Raw genomic sequence first — 11,845 nt, 5'->3', positions numbered from 1 at the left:
GAAGAGGTAGGTCCCAGCAGAGCCCAGTTGGACCCGCAAGACTCACATTAAACAGGGACGTCTGCGCATAAACCAACTGGATCCGCAGGACCAACCATGCTCAGAGACGTGACGTCCTTACGCGCAGTACGCAAGCTGGTCCCGCAGGAAATGCCTCCCAATGGTGAAGGACTCCGCCTGTCCCCGCAGCCTCGGATACAAGCCATTAGGGAAGGCCACCCGCGCAGCAAGGCTACACGCACAAGGCACTTAGCTCTCAATCATTCAGTGTCACCTGAAGGAATGAGCGAAGCCGGGAACAATCCCGCACAAGGGCGGGAGGGGGAATACTCCCGCCCAAATAAGCCAGTCCGTACGATACGGGAAGATCTTCTGTACTGTACCTGACGAGGTATGGGAAAAAGATATGACTAAAGATACGACAGCTTATGGACAACAGTATGGCGAGCAGCATGCTCCTACACTGTATGTCACTATTAGCCGCTGCCTACTCACCAACTCTTGTCATACCACGTGCGTAGCCGGCAGTTGGTGGAAAAGGAATAGTATACAGCAGGCCTGGTCTCTATCAGCCGCTACCTACCCACCAACTACCAGCAGGGCACGTGCGTAGGCTACTGTTGGTGGAACAGGAACACTGTTGCAGCCGGCCATACCTCCTTGGAAACCTACCTTCGGCTATAAATACCACAAATGGTATGACCATCTCATCTTATCACATTATCATCATATCTTATCTTATATCATCATATTATACCTGATATCTGCCCTAGCAATCTCTTAATATACTTTTATATTTAAAGAGAAATCTAGTCTGATTCTCACGCCGGAGGGTGGTCACAAGGAGGAACCCCCCCCCCCTTCTCAGTGACGAGCTCACGGTGTCTGTTTTGCAGGTTATCAGAGGAACCATCTTCTAAGGGTCTAACCCCTCGTGGGAAACATCTATCTAACCCCCAGGTTACCAGTAATCTGTCCGGGGTCCGGTTAGTGTTTCTTCAATATGTGATAAACTATTTCATACTTATTAAATACTATACTTTGCTATTCCTTAAAAACATGATATGTGAATTTAATTAAATATTACATACAAACATGTTATGTTAATTTAATTAAACTTTTGATATTTTATGAAGTAGCATAGGAACCACTACTTTAAAATATTTCATACTTATTAATCACCTTTGTTAGATTCGTTCGTGAAAATGGTAATCACCTTTGCTTTATTTATATAAAAAGCCGACAATTAAGCAAAGCAAGACAACAAATAGTCTTTGTGGAGTGGAAAAGGAAAGAAAAAAAAAAGGAGATTCATTTTTTTCACCTCAAAGTCCAACTTTTACTCTTGTTTTTTCAAGCTTTACCATTTCGCATTTACACAACATCTAACAATATTATAGCAACTACATTTTTATTAAGTATACATAATGAAGAAACGTAATGTATGAGATCATGTAAGCCCGGTAAAAAGGACAGGACGTTGGGTAAAGTGCCAAAATGGTTTCGGGTTAGCTGTGGCGTTTAGAAAAAGGAATTTGGTTGATTAAAAACTAGAAACAAAGTGAGTTTAAGTTGAAATGAGTCGCTTTATCAAGCATAAAGTATCGAAATTATTTTAGCTACTACACTTGTTGTTATGGTGGTGACATGTGAAGGCGGTAGTGGTGGAGATGACGGAGGTAGCAACTATTATGGTGGCGGTTGTGGCAACACGTTAGGTGGCGGTAGCATATAGTGGCATTGTTGGTAATGGCCTGTTTGAATTCGTTTTAGGTTAATAGGTTTCATAAGAGTTAAGTATATTAATTAATACTGATTGCCAAGGGGCATTCTAATGGTTAAGTGGTACAACTTATAGTCAAAAGATCGGGGGTTTAAATCTTGAAAGACAGAGATAGTGGTGAATTTATACGTAGTAGAATTTGTAATCATTGATTAGTTTTATGATTAAAAATAGATATTTTTATTGACAATGATTCTTAAAATATTCATAACTTGTTCAATGTTTGAAAAATAAATTGAACACTTTCATTCATTTCAGTTTGTTCTTTAACCAAAAAGGCAAAAACACGTACGCAAATATGAAGATATTAATATAGAGGCTCTTTCGTGTAGAATACTTAATCAAAACTACATCAAAACGATATTTAACTGAATCTTAACACAATCACCTATTTATCTTCTAGTATTGTGTTGGGAAACATGAAAGAGGTTGATAAAACGGTTTTTTCAAGAATAGATTGCGAGTTTGCTCAACAAAGTCAAGAACCGGGTCAGGTAGGAACCAGTTTCAATATAATCGGGTTTTGACCGGTTTTCATTGGGTTTTGGCCGGTGGGTCCGGTCGGTTCCATGTAAGGATACAATTTCTCTAAGAAACTAAAATTGATTCGTGCCCACGGGTTTTATGCCTACCTACATGAAATGATGAAAATACAAAATTGGTAATTCTATTGGGCCTTTATGCTGCTGCCCTTAGCCCGTGTACTTTGTGGGTTCTAAAAGGGCTTCACTCAGACCCAAAAGTGAGGTCCAGTTAAGAATGGTTTAGTGTTGGAGTGTACTATTTTGGCAGGGTGTTGTAGTGTTGTACTATACCTAATTTACAATTTTAATTGGTAACTAAAGTTTTACATGATTCTTTCATTTTGTTTCAATATTTATTGTCTAATATTGCTTAAATTTTTTATGTACATCAGTTATTTATACATTCAGCATGTTTTTGTTAATCTCAAGCCTAGCTTAAAAGATAATAAAACAAACAAATAGCTTTATACTCATTAAAAACTTGGTTGTATTTGTTTTGAGGTTGTAGCTTTATAATCACTGCATTTGATTTTATGTTTAAACACAAGAAATATAATTCTAAAAATAGCATGGTCCTTTGTTCCTTCTGGTTTCTCTTTCTTGTATTTTTATTTTAAAACATTAAATTGTTAATTAAACTAGTGTTTATATATAGGTGTAACTTAGATAATACTACTCATCATTCATCACACAACCATCGGTACCACCATCGATGTCACCAGTCACCACCTCCGACACCGACACCACCACTAGCCCCACCTTGATGCTACCATCGGCCCACCATCACAGTTGCCCCAACAATTGCCACATTGCCGTCGTTGTCAAAATAAAATATAACATAGACACTTATATTCTAAAACCACTAATTTCATCTCAAGTTCATTTTGTTCGGAACCGGTTGTTTTAATTTGTACCAATTTTGCTCAAAGCCCGTCCTGACCCCAGTCTGTTTCTAATTTCATCTAAGTTTTTTTATTTCTTTATTAACTTATAAAATAATTTTTTTAACATAGCATTAAAAAACATATTCCCCACTTGTAGCCTAATGGTAAGAGGCGTGGATTCTCTAATGAAGACCCAAGTTCGATACCCACATGTGCCACTTTGGGTGAATATTGACAACGAAGGAATTGAGATGGACCTTGTGAGATTGTCAGTTCGAATCCCGAGCCAACCCGGGCTTTAGTCTCGTCATGTGTTACGTCAGAGAGTTTTGCTCTTGTGGTGGCACAACGCCCGCCAAGTGGCAGCCGGCGGTATGGTTTTTGAGGGAACGCCCAAGCAAAACTTTGAAGACAATGTGAGTCTGGTTAAGACAACATAATCTAGCAAAAATAGGACAACGAGACTCTCCAGATTAAAGAATGTAAGTGACCTAACACACAAAAAAATCCCCATTCTAAAAAAACATATGTTAAGTTCTATCATCTATGTTAAACATATACGTCAATTTATACACGAGTGACACCTTGTTAGTAAATAATACGATGAGACTATGTTAGTTGATTATTATCCGTCAAGTAGGACCAAGTCATACTCCTTTGCAAAGAAAAACAAAAACATTTTGTCAAAAACTGTGGGACCCTTTATTTTCCAAAAAATTTGGTAATGTTTGTTTTTTTGTTTTTTTGTTTTTTTATTGTTCGCGCGTCATCTCACACCCACCTCTGAATTTGGTATTACACAGATAAATGAATTATAATAATTTTACCATGTGAAGCTTTAATAATATTTTAAAAAACACGTTAATGACGAGCATGTTTTATATTAGGTCAAGGGTGGAAAGAACTAGAGGTGGACAACAAAACCGGTTCCTGGAACCGGTTCGGTCGGAACCGAACCGGTTCCTACCCGTTTTTCGTAGGAACCGGTTCGGTTCCGTTTCAACCCGACGATCCGGGACCGGTTTGACATTTTTGGAGGTGGACCGGGTAGGAACCGGAACCGAACCGGAAACGGTTCTGGAACCGGTTCGACCGGAACCGGTTCGGAACCGGTTCTAGCCGTTGGAGTAGTTCTAGCCGTTGGGAAACGGTTTTATGGCCGTTTTTTGACCGTTGGAGTCAAAAATGGCCGTTTTTTGGCTCCCCAAACACCCCACTACTAGTATAAATAGGTATTTGGTGTAATGGGTTCATCACAACACTCAAAACGCAAACCCGAACGCAAAAAAATACAAAAAAAACGCTATTACAACGTTCTGAGTTCTCTAATCTCTTGTTTTCTCTTCTTCTATATTCATATTTGTTGTTATGGCTGCCTCACAATCATCGGTTGGTCAAGGTTCCACCGCCGGACAAAGTTTCGTTCGTATTGTACCTCATAATCGTAATCAAGAGATTTGGTGCAATTGGGATTTGGTTGAATTGAGTGACCATTCATTGAAGGCTCGGTGCAAGTTTTGTGGGATTTATTTAAACCCACTTTCGAATTCAAATTTGAATAAACACATCGAAAGACCGTATTGCAGGGCGTTGAAACAGAACGTCGAGTCGCAACAAACGCAAATGGATAGTGAAGGCGGAATATTTACATACCAAATTGATTGAGTTCAAGATCGTATGGCGAAGTTTGTGATTCAAGAAGCTTTGCCGTTTAGCCACTTCGACAACCCTCGCTTAACCGCCATGATTCGAGATACGCTTCAACCACAATACACTCACGTAAGTCGTCATACTCTTAAACGTTATTGTTTAAAATTGTGGAAGAAGGCCAAAGAGGTACTAATTGCATATTTTGAAAATATAAATACGGGAATAAACTTAACTAGTGATGTTTGGTCGGCTCCACATGGTCTACCCGAATCTTATCTTTGTGTCACCGCTCATTGGGTAGACCCGTCATCGTGGGAAATGATGAAACGCACCATTGCTTTCGAACTCTTTGAGTATCCACATACAGGAGATAATTTGTTTGAAATTTTAGATTATATTATAAAAACTTATAAACTAGAAAATAAAATATTTTCAATTGCATTTGATAACGCGTCGAATAATACATCGGCGGTTGATAAATTAAAATTAAAATATACGCCGATTTGCAGTGGTGTATTTTTTCACTCAAGGTGTGTTGCACATATCATTAATTTAATCGTGCAAGACGGACTTGCTTCGGATGAGGTTACATCGGTTATAAACGATTTTAGAGTAATGCTACATTAAGTTTTTAAGAAAAGTAAAAAAAGACAAATGGATTATATAAAATTTTGTAAAGATACGGGAAGAAAAGTTTTGGGAGCTAATTGGGATGTACCTCGTCGACGGAATTCCACTTGCATAATGTTTCAAAGTGCTTTGAAACAAAGATAAACTTTACAAATGTTTCATTCTAGTCTTGCCGATAATGATTTGGCAATCCCCTTTTCAAATGAGAAATGGGAAATTATCAATGACTTATCGACTTTTTTTGAAGTTTTTAAAACATCAACTACGAAACTATCGGGAACGTATTATCCGACAAGTCCCTTGGTTCTTTCGGAGTTATTTTTAATCGTTAACAATCTTAAAGAATTTGAAAAAAGTCCAATGTTTTCAAACATCATATTACCAATGAAGTTTAAATTAAAAAAATACTTTCTTGAATTTCCACCGATTTTTACTTGCGCCGCCGCTTTAAACCCAATGTTAAATGTTACGGGGGTTGAATGTGTGATAGACGAAATTTTTTCAGCCTTAGATATGCATGAAGTTGACCCAAACTTTTCAACAGAGGCACAAAATGATTTTAACTTGAATTTTAAATTTATGTATGACTTTTATATAAATAAATACGGGTCAAAAATACACATGCCTACGCCGGGGGGGTCTTCATCAAGTTCAAGCGCTACTAGAGTACGAGACCCCATGATTAGCCTTATGAACACCGTTCGCAACGTAACGGCTAAAAAACAAAGGGGTAACACCACTTCAAGCGAACTAGGAAGGTATAGTGCATATGATTTCTCTACCGGTTTATCCGAAGAGGAATATGGCACTTTTGATGTTTTGGCTTGGTGGAAGGTAAATGAAACCGAGTTTCCGATTCTTGCCACCATGGCCCGTGATTTACTAACCGCCCAAGCTTCTACGGTAGCTTCGGAATCTGCCTTTTCTCTTAGTGGCAGGGTAATATCGGTGAGAAGAACAAGACTGAATTCGGAGTCGGTGGAGATGTGCATTTGCTTGAAGGATCACTTTGACTCAATCGATCGTGTTCAACACGTAACCACTCTGGAAGACGAAACACCACTTGATGTTCGAGTGCACGACGAACAAGAAGGCGTTTCTACAAGTAATTCTGATGAATAAGTCGCCACTCAATAATTACGACTAACAAGAAGGCTTTTCTATAAATAATATGTCACAACTTTATATTTATAAGTTTAATGTTTTGTTAGTTTGTTTTTGAATATTTTAAAACATGTAACCTTTTTTTTTTGAACTTCTTAAAGTAAATAAAATGAATTTTATGTTAATTGTTTTTTTTATTTAACATGTTATAAAAATACGAATCGTATAACACCGCTCTTGATTATAATTCAGCATTTGACTTGCGTAAGCCAAAAGACTATAATACATAGCAAACTCAACAAATGTAACACGATACAGATTTAAGTTCACCATTACACGATACACGATACAGACTAATCAATTCAAACACGCTGACACTCATAACATTAAGTTCAATATGTTGTTTACCATTGCTCTGTGGGTGAACAACAAAAGTAGCATGAGCCTCTTCAGAAATCAGAAGAACACAAATCATCACCTACACAAGCAGCGGAAACGAAAAACGAAAAAAAAATAATATTTTACACTGTAACCGGTTGGAACCGGTTACAGTGTAAGAACCGGTTTAGGAACCGGTCAGAACCGGTTCCACCGGTTCCGGGTCCGAGGGTTGGGGAACCGGTTCGGTTCCCTAACCGGTTCGACCATGGAACCGGGTTAAACAGTGATGTTGACTAATGGAACCGGTTCTGAACCGGTTCCGGTTCCTTTGACCAACCCGATTTGATCACCTGTAGAAAGAACATCTAGAATCATGTGTCGCACGACATCATTGGATACGTATGGCTGCTATAGAGATTATTATACACTTATAATAATAAATTAATAAGGAATATTTTGAAAAAAACAAAAAAACCAATGTATATAAGTTAGTTAGGTATATTGGTTTTTATTAATCCCAACTATCGTCTTTTGGTCACTGTTGCTCCTAACTAATGAATTAGTTAATAACAATCCCAACTTTTCACGTATTTGTTCCTAATGGTCCGTAACTAACAGAATCTTAACGTCGTTAGTTTCAGGTTGTCGGAAAAACGTTTTTGGCCGAAAAAGTCAACTTTGTTGCCGGAAAACACCACCTGAACACCGCAACCACCACCAATTGACTCACTGCCAACCAACCGCCACCACGTGAGCACTATCCACCGATTCTGACGATGGTTCTAGGGTTTCCGTCGACCATAATAATTGAGGCTTTTACTAGAAAAAAAGGTTCCTAAAGGTCCGATACAAAGTTACCAAGATGTTTGAGACGAAAATGTTGAGTTTTCGGGAACAAAATTGAGTTTTCCGGCCAAAAACGTTTTTCGGCGACATGAAACTAACGGTGTTAGGATTCTGTTAGTCGCGAACTGTTAGGGACAAATACGTTAAAAGTTAGGACCGTCAGCAACCAATTCGTTAGTTGGGACCGGTAGTGACCAAAAGACGATAGTTGGGATTAATAAAACCAATATACCTATAACTTATAACTATATTATTATAATGGTAGTATGTCACAACTCACAAGCAAAAACAAATGGACGTTTTTATAAAAATGTTGCATAGGATACGTAAAACAAAATATGGTTAGAGCATGACCGTGCGGTTAAGATTGAGATCATATCATTTATCTTGTGACGGTAAGATTTTACGCATGAATTAACGTATTTTTGTTGACCAAAATCATAAAATCTTGAAACTATGATTGAAACTTGTCCAAAGACAACGACATGTTAACATATTTATGAAATTGTCGTCCGGACCATTAGATGTAAACCATGTCAACATTTGTAATTAAGACCCAAGGCATGGTCCTAAGCTTGATGGGTCTACCTTGACGTGGATGTGTTGCATTAGGGGCCAATTATGCCTAATCACGGTTTAGTATATATATATTAACACACTCACTAGTCTCTATAGTGGTATTAGGTGAGATTTTGGTGGTACATTTGTTTACGTATTACAACACAACAAAATATTGATGGATCAAACTTCTTAGTGAGAGGGTCGTTACATAATTCACTCCTATTTTGACTACAATTAAATGGTCAAACGACAAAATACGATGATTACTGGCTAGTCCTCTTTAGTTCTCGCCGTTGATTTAAAATACCATACCTTTAATTTGTTAAAATGTGTTTTTAATGTTTTGCTAAGTTTATGTGTAATTTTGAGATTTAAAGTATTGTGATACGTGTATTTTCGAAGTTTAAGGTATCGTGCTATATATGTAGTTTAAAAGTGTAGTCTCAAGTTCTAGGTTTAACTGAAGACGTAAAATCAGTTTAACAATATTAAGTTTGTTAGACCAATCGTAGTGGCCACTTTATGGTGGCGTTTCGAGTCCAAAACACCGGGGCACACCACCCCCCTTCGGCGTTTTGGGTTAATTTTTTTCTCAAACATTATGTAGGAAACACTAGTTTGTGAGAGAAAAGGAATTAAGTGGTAATGATTGCATGAAAGTTATGAGCATTTTACCATTACACCACTTTTTACAAAACTCTCCAATACTGACCGGACCGTCACGTGTCGTAAAAAAACCTAAATGTGGAGAATTATAACCACGCATAGTCTTATGTCATATTTGTTGCTAATTTAGAACCATGCACATAGTTCACTGGTATAGAAAGTGATAAAAAGTGATTTTGATGTTTTGTAACTATTCATTTTTAAAACACATCAGCATCCTTAATGTTCCTATTAAAAGTTGACTATTAAAAGTTGACAGAATTACAAATTTTGTCCTTTAAAATAAGACGAATTACGGTTCGTGTCCTTTTCTAAGTTTCTTTGCAGGCGGTGTACTTTAAACTTTTTTTTCCTACAAGTTTTGTCCTTTACATTAACTGGGTTAGAAAAACTCAGTTAAGTATGACATGTGCCAGACATGTGATGGGCATAATTGTAATTTTAATAGGGGAATGTATTATATATATTTTCTTTTCTTTCTCTCTTCTTTCTCTCTAAGCCACCACCATCACCATAAATTCCGGCCACCATAAATTCCGTACTACCTCGACGCCATCGCCATCGGAGCTTACGGCGCCTCCGACCACGGCGTTTTTGTTTCTGCTTCTGCCGGAAACGGTGGTCCCGGCGGACTGACTGTTACGAACGTGGCGCCGTGGGTGGCTACTGTCTGCGCGGGAGCGATTGACCGTGACTTCCCCGCCGACGTGAAGTTAGGTAACGGGAAACTGATTCCAGGTGTGAGCGTCTACGGTGGGCCCGCATTGGTGCAACACCGTCTCTATCCGTTGATTTACGCCGGGAACGAAGGCGGAGATGGTTACTCGGCTTCCTTGTGCCTAGAAGGTTCGTTAAACCCGAATTCAGCTTGATCGACAACAGAATTCCACCTTCATCAATCACAAACCGCCTGATTTCATCAACACCGATCAAATTTCTCAACACCCCACACGTCAAACCGACCAACTCACCACCCGAACCAGACACAACAGCATCATCACAACCATTTTCACAAATCTTTAACAACGCAGACACACCACCGTGAGCAGAAACCGACCACGCGTTGTCACAGTTCGCCGTGACTTTCATCAAACACCTGGCAGACAACTCTTTATCCAAATCGCTTTCACTCTCCAAACCCTTAATCAACAAACCAATAACCCCAAATCCTACCAACACACTCTTATAACAATCAAACCCACAAATTACCGCCACCGATTTCAACACACTCTTATCCAAATCACTTTCTCCGTCGCCGGTGCCGGAATAAAATTCCGGCGGGAAGGAGTTGAGAACGTTGAGGATTTGCGTGCCGGGATTCGCGCGAAATGGGTTTCCAAATATGGCTCGATAGGTTCATGTGGGGTTTGGGAAATCGCAGATCGCAGATCTGAAAAATCGAAATCGTAGATCTGAATCCTACGATGGTGGTCACAGTCGGTTTTCCGGCCGCCAGTACGGCAGCATCTACGGCGGGGGTGTTTAGGGGGTGTACAGCAGCAGCTACAGTCGGTTTTCCGGCCACCACTCATGGCTATTGATTCCGGTGGTGGTGGTGGTGAGTCCGGCGGGGAACTCATCGACAGTGATGGATTTTGGCGCGGGCCACGTTCACCCGCAAAAAGCAATGGACCCGGGTTTAGTATATGACATTAGTTCATATGATTACTTTGATTTCCTGTGTAACTCAAATTACACAACCAAAAACATCCAGGTGATTACCAGGAAACACTCGGACTGTAGCCGTGCAAGAAAGGCAGGCTAGAGAGAAAGAAGAGAGAAAGAAAAGAAAATATATATAATACATTCCCCTGTTAAAATTACAATTATGCCCATCACATGTCTGGCACATGTCATACTTAACTGAGTTTTTCTAACTCAGTTAGCGTAAAGGACAAAACTTGTAGGAAAAAAAAGTTTAAAGTACACCGCCTGCAAGGAAACTTAGAAAAGGACACGAATCGTAATTCGTCTTATTTTAAAGGACAAAATTTGTAATTCTGTCTTAAAAGTTATTATCATGTTATTTTACGCAAAAAGAATATATATTTTAAAACTATTTTACACCAAATGATTGTCACTAAGAGCATTATTTTAAATACATTATTTTATAAACACATTATTTTATTTATTAATTTATAAACACGTTTTTGGTTAATTACTTTAAATCATCTGTGACAGTTTTATCATCATAAATGTAAATTGCCTAAAAGGTTGATAACTAAAAGACAACAAATAACTTAACTAAAACTAGAATGGTGGTTGCATTCACAAAAACAAAACCAGACACCAACCAACCCAACATGTACAAGTTGAACCTAAAAAAACCAGCAACTAATACCACGTGCGCTAGCATACTTTGAAGTCAATAAAAACATGTGAGATTATAAATATAGGGGAAGGTCGTGCATTTTAGTCTTAACATGAGAACGTAGGAAATAATACCAATTTATAAAAAAACGAGAACGCAATAAACAATACCAACTACAATACCAATCTACATAAACAATTATTTATAATAACAAAGAAAAAAAACCTAAAAATTACAACAAAAGAATCAAAATCAAGAACAAAATAATAACTGCAAATACCAACAAATACTTATATCAGTAAAAGTAAAAATCTAATAATAGCAACAAAATATAAATAAGCAAATACTTATAACGTCTCATAATCGAAAATTAGCAAATACGAACAAAAAATAATAGCAAACACTTATAAAAATAAACCTAATAATAACAGTAAATTAGTTCTCACTATTTTCATGTTAAGAATAAAATGTATTTGATCATGTTTCTATAAATATATTCATATAC

Source organism: Bidens hawaiensis, unplaced genomic scaffold (genome assembly GCF_021521415.1).
Source record: "Bidens hawaiensis isolate Kalapana, Puna unplaced genomic scaffold, B.hawaiensis_p1.1 tig00014899_1, whole genome shotgun sequence".
NCBI lineage: Eukaryota > Viridiplantae > Streptophyta > Magnoliopsida > Asterales > Asteraceae > Bidens > Bidens hawaiensis.
This window is presented reverse-complemented; position numbering follows the sequence as displayed.